Source organism: Oncorhynchus clarkii, chromosome 8 (genome assembly GCF_045791955.1).
Source record: "Oncorhynchus clarkii lewisi isolate Uvic-CL-2024 chromosome 8, UVic_Ocla_1.0, whole genome shotgun sequence".
NCBI lineage: Eukaryota > Metazoa > Chordata > Actinopteri > Salmoniformes > Salmonidae > Oncorhynchus > Oncorhynchus clarkii.
In genome coordinates, this window is record NC_092154.1 from 38,889,289 (window position 1) to 38,899,350 (window position 10,062).

General features: G+C 43.1%; 1 pseudogene; it reads right to left on the minus strand.

The window, feature by feature from the left end:
• Nucleotides 1-3,052: 3,052 nt before the first annotated feature.
• Nucleotides 3,053-9,815, minus strand: LOC139415445 (poly [ADP-ribose] polymerase 1-like; annotated as a pseudogene).
• Between the last annotated feature and the right edge of the window lie 247 nt (nucleotides 9,816-10,062).

Below are 10,062 nucleotides of genomic sequence, written 5' to 3' on the forward strand. Positions count from 1 at the left end.
TCCCTCTAAACTTTCAGCTCATACAAGGAGAAGACTGATCAGAGATGCAGCCAAGAGGCCCATGATCACTCTGGATGAACTGCAGAGATCTACAGCTGAGGTGGGAGACTCTGTCCATAGGACAACAATCAGTCGTATATTGCACAAATCTGGCCTTTATGGAAGAGTGGCAAGAAGAAAGCCATTTCTTAAAGATATCCATTAAAAGTGTTGTTTAAAGTTTGCCACAAGCCACCTGGGAGACACACCAAACATGTGGAAGAAGGTGCTCTGGTCAGATGAAACCAAAATTGAACTTTTTGGCAACAATGCAAAACGTTATGTTTGGCGTAAAAGCAACACAGCTCATCACCCTGAACACACCATGCCCACTGTCAAACATGGTGGTGGCAGCATCATGGTTTGGGCCTGCTTTTCTTCAGCAGGGACAGGGAAGATGGTTAAATTGATGGGAAGATGGATGGAGCCAAATGCAGGACCATTCTGGAAGAAAACCTGATGGAGTCTGCAAAAGACCTGAGACTGGGATGGAGATTTGTCTTCCAACAAGACAATGATCCAAAATATAAAGCAAAATCTACAATGGAATGGTTCAAAAATAAACATATCCAGGTGTTAGAATGGCCAAGTCAAAGTCCAAACCTGAATCCAATCGAGAATCTGTGGAAAGAACTGAAAACTGCTGTTCACAAATGCTCTCCATCCAACCTCACTGAGCTTGAGCTGTTTTGCAAGGAGGAATGTGAAAACATTTCAGTCTCTCGATGTGCAAAACTGATAGAGACATACCCCAAGCGGCTTACAGCTGTAATCGCAGCAAAAGGTGGCGCTACAAAGTATTAACTTAAGGGGGCTGAATAATTTTGCACGCCCAATTTTTCAGTTTTTGATTTGTTAAAAAAGTTTGAAATATCCAATAAATGTCGTTCCACTTCATGATTGTGTCCCACTTGTTGTTGATTCTTCACAAAAAAATACAATCTTTATGTTTGAAGCCTGAAATGTGGCAAAAGGTCACAAAGTTCAAGGGGGCCGAATACTTTCGCAAGGCACTGTACGTGCATATATTGAAGCAACATCAGTCAGGAAGTTAAAGCTTCCAAATGGACTATGACACCAAGCATACTTCGAAAGTTATGGACAACCAAGTCAAGGTATTGGAGTGGAGAATTAATTGAAATAGCTAGCTCTATGAATTTGAGATTTATTTATTTTACAAATTATTTATAATGACGGCCTACCCCGGGCAAACGCTGGGCCAAATTGTGCGCCGCCCTAGGGACTCCCAATCACAACCTGATGTGATAGTCTGGATTCGAACCAGGGACTGTAGTGATGCACTGAGATGCAGTGCCTTAGACCACTGAGCCAATCGGGAGCCCACAAAATACAGTTGATACAGTCCACCCCATACAGAAAAATATGTCATACAGCAAGCCAACTTAGTATGACGCCTCACATCACCCACTAGACAGCTGTCAGTGTCAGTGGATAATGTAAGCAAATAGCTAACTAAATGTGTTATTACAACAGTAAGTTAGACTGCTCATCGTGGTTGGGTAATTATTATCCCATAAATTAGCGTTAGTTACACCCTTGGCTCAAAAATGAGTGGATAAAAAGATTCAGAAACAAACAAAACTCAGCTAGCATGAGCTAGTTTAGTCTTTAGCTAAAGGACTAGAAGGTTGCTATAATTTCGCTAACCATTATGACCATCGCCTAATTATGTTTAGTGTAGCTGGCTAACGTTTGCAAATAACTAGCTAGCTAACCTTAGTAACTAACAAGCATTATTAGCTCACTAGCTTTTGAGTCTAGAAATCGTGAGCTTATAAACACTTCATTGGGGGAGGGTGCGACAAGTATTCAGTGAATAATAACATATCAGGTTTTAAACAACAAATTACCTCACAGAATGGCATTGGTAGCTTAAACGTGTTGTAAAATTCGTGTTATTACTTACTCTCATCAAACAGCTGGTCCATCTCCGCCATCTTGAATTAGCCGCGCCGTTTTTTCAAAGATGTATTGTCAAGATGCATTCTGGGACAGAGGGTGTCTGGAGCATACAACTAACTCAGCGGTCATCTTTATAATAAACCAGTACATTATTATTTTCAGATATATAATTTATGGAAAGGGCTGTTCAAATTGAGTTACAATGAAATTAATGTATTTAGCTATAGTTGTATAAAACTTTGAGAAGACTGGCACAGACCTCAAACGTCCTGTTTGAAGGGGGGGGGGATACACTCCAATGATCCCTGTTGTATAATTCAACCACACAAATAAGACAAAAATACATTAATGAGAATGCTGTTTAAATTGCCTTACCATGCAGAGAATCTCCCCTTGTTTCACACAGGATTCAAAGGATACCCCCAAATGACAGACATGCAGTAAGTGGGCCACCTGGGGATGTTTGACATATTAGGTGTAGACATTAATTCTCCAGACATACTGTACATGCAACCCCAGAGGTTATCATTAAGTCATGACAAGATTGATAACACCAACAATTACTCCAAGTAAATAATTTATTTCACAGAATGTGGTCTAAATGCATTTAGCCCAAACTAATACCATAACTGTGCCAAATTGCAGTTAAGAGTAAATAACACAGCATTGCTTTTACCTCAAATACTACCTAGGACTATGGGTACACATGTACAATTTTACAGACAAGTAATTTTATATTGTTATCTAATGAGAATCTCTTTCCACATGTACCTCAATTCAGCCATTCTGAAAGGCAAATTGTGACCTTATGATCCACAGTCTTATTAGTAACTTAGTAAAGACAAACAGGTACGTACTGAGTAATAAAACCAAGGCCAATACATCAATCCAATTTATAGCCATCTGCTATTGCAATAAGCCATGTATATAGTGGCAAGGATTTTAAAACATAACATGGTACTATGCTGGGAAGATGGTAAAGGGGGGCAAAGATGTCTTTTGTTGTGGGGCATGGGCTGGAAGCGGTGGGGTTGCTACGTGGTCAGCTGGATCTTTTTGGAGGAGTGGTGGTGGGCTACTACGGTTCCCTTTACCACAGGGACGTCTGGTAGTTGAACTTGATCTTCAGCAGGTACTTCGGGTTCACCTCTGCCACATCATGCATAATGTATCTGGAGGAGGGGAGGTTAAGGGAAATAGGGACTAGGGAGTACAGTATGGGGGCATGGCATAAAATTAAACGCAAGTTACATTCCTGGAGCAAAAAACAAAAATATGACACGTCAACTCAGCAAAAAAAAAAAAAAAAAATCCCTTTTCAGGACCCTGTCTTTCAAAGATAATTCTTAAAAATCCAAATAACTTCACAGATCTTCATTGTAAAGGGTTCAAACACTGTTTCCCATGCTTGTTCAAGGAACCATAAAAAATTAATGAACATGCACCTGTGGAAAGGTCGTTAAGACACTAACAGCTTACAGACGGTAGGCAATTAAGGTCACAGTTATGAAAACTTGGGACACTAAAGAGGCCTTTCTACTGACTCTGAAAAACACCAAAAGAAAGATGCCCAGGTTCCCTGCTCATCTGCGTGAACGTGCCTTAGGCATGCTGCAAGGAGGCATGAGGACTGCAGATGTGAGATGCCTAAGACAGAGCTACAGGCAGACAGGACTGACAGCTGATCGTCCTCGCAGTGGCAGACCACGTGTAACACCTGCACAGGATCAGTACATCCGAACATCACACCTGAGGGACAGGTACAGGATGGCAACAACAAGTTGCCCGAGTTAGACCAGGAACGCACAATCCATCCATCAGTGCTCAGACTGTCCGCAAGGCAGATTGTTGTAAGGCAGATCCTCACCAGACATCATTGGAAACCCACCGTCACTGGACCAGACAGGACTGGCAAAAAGTGCTCTTCTCTGACGAGTCGAGGTTCTCTCACCAGGGGTAATGGTCGGATTCACGTTTACCGTTGAAGGAATTAGCGTTACACCAAGGCTCTGGAGTGGGATTGATTTGGAGGTGGAGGGTCCGTCATGGTCTGGGGCGGTGTGTCACAGCATCATCGGACTGAGCTTGTTGTCATTGCAGGCAATCTCGATGCTGTGCGTTACAGGTTAGACATCCTCCTCCCTCATGTGGTACCCTTCCTGCAGGCTCATCCTGACATGACCCTCCAGCATGACAATGCCACCAGCCATACTGCTCATTCTGTGCGTGATTTCCTGCAAGACTGGAATGTCAGTGTTCTACCATGGCCAGCGAAGAGCCCGGATCTCAATCCCATTGAGCACATCTGGGACCTGTTGGATCGGATGGTGAGGGCTCGGGCCATTCCCCCGAGAAATGTCCGGGAACTTGCAGGTGCCTTGGTGGAAGAGTGGGGTAACATCTCACAGCAAGAACTGGCAAATCTGGTGCAGTCCATGAGGAGGAGATTATCCAGATATTGACTGTTACTTTTGATTTTGACCCCCCCCCCCCCCCCCCCCCTTTGTTCAGGGACACATTATTCCATTTCTGTTAGTCACATGTCTGTGGAACTTGTTCAGTTTATGTCTCAGTTGTTGACTCTTATACATATATTTACACAAGTTTGCTAAAAATAAACGCAGTTGACAGTGAGAGGACGTTTCTTTTTTGAGGTTATGTTCCAACCTTATACATTTGTAATAACAATGTAGTAGAGCTGCAATAACAAGTGCAATGCACAAACTCAATTGGATGTGAAAGTATAAGACTCAGTCAGAAGTTAGGCCCTCGGAGGAAGCAAAGGATACTCGTTGTACAGCAGACTTGTCATCAATGTTGGTGTTGGTTCCTTTTCCCACAGGCACTTGCACCCCGTCTAAAGTGACAATGGCACTAGAATCTGGGGCATTTCTACCCAAACCTAACAGGGAGAGACGGAAGAAAATAATGAGTTAAATGGCAAGTAAAGTTACTACAATATACTTTTTGGTATAAATAGTGCATGATTGTATACTGCCTTTTCGATCATTTTGATATTACCTCAAATCAAGCCATACCTTTCACACTTGGTTTACCCTTGGGTAGTTTTGTGATGTGCGGGGCCTTCTTACGTTCATGCCTTTACAAAAATATATATATAATCAATGACAATAGTCGTTGACTGCAGAGAATATGGAATATTAACAGCATTCTAAGAACCTGAGCTGTCACGCATATGTTTCAGAGGGCAACTTTTCTCAGTAGAATGAGGCCAGTAGGGTTGGACTGGGCGGTGTGGCAGTAGTTGGCGAACTTGGACACTATGTAATCCATCTGGAAAGTGTCAAAACATTGTGAGCATTTTTCAAAATGTCACAATGTAGTAAAGCTGAATTTGAGCTGGAGCTGTTGTCATATAATGATAAATATGAACTGCACGAAAAATAACATGCACTAGACCTTCTAATTAAAAAAACAAACAAAGGAACTTGGGCTATGCATCCCATGCATTAGACAGCACTGTAACGTGAGGTGGACACTTACCACGGGGGCCTCTGGCAGGGCGATGCGCAGACCCCGAGACAGGATACCAGCATAGTTGGTGGCACGAGAACAGTAGCTGAAGATTGGGCAGATCCTTGAAAGGGCAGTACCCCTGGTACTCTCCCTCCCTAACGATTCTGAAGATCTGAGAGGGCGGAAGCGAGACACCACAGAAGACGCACAATATAGTTTAAAAAAACAACAAGGGGGGGGGAAATGCTAAGGAATTTCTGCCTTCTCATGCTGGTGGAGGAAACAACCAATGAGGATGGGCCAGTCAGGGTAGTCCACAAACATTTCTCATTAAAAAGTAGTCCTGTCAAGTCAAATGCACAACATGTTTCTTAAATATGAACACAAACAATCCTTGTAGCTGATTTCATTGCTTGAGCAGTGTCTGCAAGTTCTAGCTGTACCTGTCCATAGTCGATTGCCAGAGGGTAGAATTTGTTGGGGTACTTGGTGAAGTGGGAAGAACCCCAGGTGTTGCTTGTCTTCTCTTCATACACACCAAAGAAGTTGTCCATGGTAGAGTTCTTCTCATGGAACTTATCCAGCTTATTGCCCCGCGATGGTGGTGCCCACTCTGCCCCAGGAGCACCCAGTACCTACACACAGAGGAGAAAGAGAGAAGGTGAGGAGGGACAGAAGCCAGGAGACCGAGGGAGAGGAAAGAGAGAAGGGTGAGATGAGGGGAAACGGAAAAGGACAAAGGCAGAAGAGGAAGAGAAATTCACGGAAAGTAGTGAGTAGCCAAGGGAAAGGAGGAGACAAGTGGTGAATGGGGAGGATAAAGAGAGTGATGAGAGGAAGAGAGAAAGTGGCACCCGTTTCTGAACATCGTCCTCCAGCAGCTGCAGTTTGTAGTTGGTTCCCCTGACGATGTCCACCAGACCCAGCATAGCGCTAAAGATCTTGTCGTTTTGCTCCAGGACGTGAGCACTGTTCTCTAGACCAGAATCTGGGTCCACTGCTGCCCCTCCTTTCAGTCAGTTTCATCTTCTTTACTGGCCTTGCTACCACCTGCAAAAATAGAAAAAAGTAGAATTGACCCCAACTACTATATACATAGCAACATATTACTCTACCATACCAATCAGTTAAATGACTCATCAATGCTACATCCGATTCCTTACCTTCCTAGTGCTCTTGGCAGCCATGGCTCCAGACTTGGAGGCTACTGCTGTAGCATGGGTCTCTAGTTTGACCTCTGTCCTCCAGGTGTAGATGGTGTTCAGGGAGACCAGCTCCTGCATGGCCTTGCCAGATGACTTGATGTCTCCTTCCATCTCCTCTGGGAGATCAAAGTTGATGTCAAATTTGGAAATAAGGGCTGTCCCTGAAATTTTTTTTGTCTGTCCTTCCAAAACACCCTATGTGTTTTAATAAAATCAACTATATGCACTGAGCTTGTCTGATGCTTTAAGCGCACTGTTTTATTAAACAATTAAGACAAATGACTCGAGGGAGCCTGATGCCAAGCTGTGTAAAGAAAAAAAAGAAAGCAATTGCCTGTGTGACTGGCACACGTTGTCCCTCTCCTCCTTGCTGCAGCAAAAGGGCACCACAGCAAGTGTTTATTGCGGTGTCCGTGCTGAAGCTTCAACATAATTTCAACCATTTCGTTTCTTACATGTTTCTGACTGAAAAGTTCTGCTCCCTCAGTTGTTTAGGAAGAACATACCCTATTCCCTCAACCATTGCTCTCTTTACGTGAAACATGTATGCATTGCTAGAATATCAGGGACACTGCTCCTGACTTATGTACATTCCAGTAAAGTTAAAGTTCGTAGACAATAGACTCCATCTTTAATTACATCACTAACCAAAGCCTTACCCTTCAGATTTAATGGCAGGCAGCCTCATCTTGAGCTCCTTGTCTTCCCCTGAGTGTGTTGAAGCCTTTGAGCTGGGCAGCGCTGTACTCTGCTTTGAAGACCCACGAAGCAGGCCGTATGGTACCAGCGGTCTATCAACCCAAGCTGGGGCTTCTCTGGGTCCACGGTCTTGTTAAACACACGGATTTAGTCCTGGAGCACAGAGGTGTTAGGGCTGTTATGATAGTGTCAATTTGGGTTTATGTAGGGTAGCTATTCATGCATTTATGGAAATTAACAATCTCTTTATTCTTAAACCTTTTTTCACATTGAACAGATGTTAAAGAATAGATGTAGGGCAACTTCATTTTGCAGCCAGATGTATATCAGATAATGAACAGATGTAAATAATGGCTTCTAAACTTTTCAATTTTTTCCTCACACTCTTTGCATGTGCTGCTGTTGAACTTGGCATACTCCACTGCAAAGTCATTCAGAGTCTTCTCTTCTTTTGCCCCACCCTTTGCGTCAACTTTTCCCGTGAGGAAGAGGGAAGCCAACGTGTTATTTGACCTTTGACTTCCAGTCAATGAGCATTCACTTTTTTGGGGTGTGCCTTTTCAATTGCGTCACAGGGATACACAGATGACTTCATGCTGGGGGAAAGGTTAACGGTTAGAAGTTAAAGCCTTACCTCCTGTGGCTCCCCCAGTCTCGATGGCCTTCTTGACCTTCTCCTAGTCCTAAGCGCAGGTCAGAGAACCCAGCGATGTCCGCATGAGACTGGGCGGCCGCTCGCAGGCAGAAGCAGGAGAAGTGTTGCCAGGGGCCACCTTATCGTCAAACATGGGTGACTGGGGACAATAAAATAAGAGAGTCAGGGTGGGTTGAGTAGAATCACACCTGAGGGAACCACCACTATACTGTACATATAGTCAAGGTTTTAGGCAAATATGACAACAAAAAAACTGTAGTCACCAGCAAGCACATATCAAATCAAAGTGTATTTGTCTCGTGCACCAAATACAACAGGTAGATGTTACAGTAAAATGCTTACTTACAGGCCCTAACCAACAGTGCAATTTTCAATAGATAAGTGAACAATAGATAAGTAAAGAAATAAAAGGAACAGTAAAGAAATAACAGTAGCGAGGCTATATACAGGCACCGGTTAGTCAGGCTGATTGAGGTAGTATGTACATGTAGATATGGTTAAAGTAACTATGCATATATGATGAACAGAGAGTAGCAGTAGCATAAAAGAGGGGTTGGCGGGTGGCGGGACACAATGCAGATAGTCCGGTTAGCCAATGTGCGGGGGCACCGGTTAGTCAAGCTAATTGAGGTAGTATGTACATGAATGTATAGTTAAAGTGACTATGAATATGATAAACAGAGAGTAGCAGCAGCATTTTAGAGGGGTTGGGGGGGCAATGCAAATAGTCCGGGTAGCCTTATGGCTTGGGGGTAAAAACTGTTGCCATGCGGTAGTAGAGAGAACAGTCTATGACTGGGGTGACTGGGGTCTTTGACAATTTTTAGGGCCTTCCTCTTACACCGCCTGGTGTAGAGGTCCTGGATGGCAGGCAGCTTAGCCCCAGTGATGTACTGGACTGTTCGCATTACCCTCTGTAGTGCCTTGCGGTCGTAGGTTGAGTAATTGCCATACCAGGCAGTAATGCAACCAGTAATGCTCTCTTTGTTGCAGCTGTAGAACCTTTAGAGGATCTGAGGACCCATGCCAAATCTTTTTAGTTTCCTGAGGGTGAATAGGCTTTGTTGTGCCCTCTTCACGACTGTCTTGGTGTGTTTGGACCATTTGAATTTGTTGGTGATGTGGACACCAAGGAACTTGAAGCTCTGCAACATACACTTGCAATTTTAGCTTCTCGTTACACTTGTGAAGTGTAAACATTGGCCCATGTAAAATTCTTGCCACAATTCACACAAGTCTCAGGAATTGTATAGGTTAACTAAAAAGTCAATATGACAAAGAATAATGTATAATACATTCTCCCTTAGCTAATTTGTAAATGGGTCAAGGTGACAATGGCACCTGACGTCAAATTCCTTGGAAGGGCCTATAGGAAAGCAAATTAATGCATCAAGATCACTTCACAATTGATGGCAATCTGAAGAAATACTAATTGAGTGATTTTCGGTAAAGTAAATAACGTCAGCAAGGAATCTGCCGCTACATGCATTAAGGAATCAACGTGCTTTCACATGAAATCCTTCAGAAGCCATTTAAAAGCTACTGAGGGCTTATCGCCAAAACATTCTGTATTCGTAAAGGAAATCCACAACATATCAATAATGGGCTGTTTAGCGCAGAATCAACATCATAACCGTATATAAGGGTTTTATACAGTTACATTTCTGCAGTTTTCGCGGAATGAAAGAGATGCTCCACGTTACCTGCACCATGACAACCATTCGCAGAGAATCCTTTGCAATGGTTTCTTGGCATTTCTTGCAAAGATGCATGTCCACTTTTGCCATGTAAAGCTTGTCGTCTTGAGCATATGCCATTTCTGTATTGTTTTGATTTAGAATGAGGTTGATTGACTGTGACGTTACTTCAAACTTTCCTAGCAGTAGCCACAATCACAAGGTACTTCTTTGAAATAAAGTAGTTCGCACCAATTATATGTGCATATCCTGCCACTTACTGTACAGGTGGATAAGGATCCAAAAAGTAGAAAAAAAAAAATCAATCTAAAAAACAAATGACAAATTCCATGCAAACTGTCAGCAACAACATGTTAATTAAGCTAAA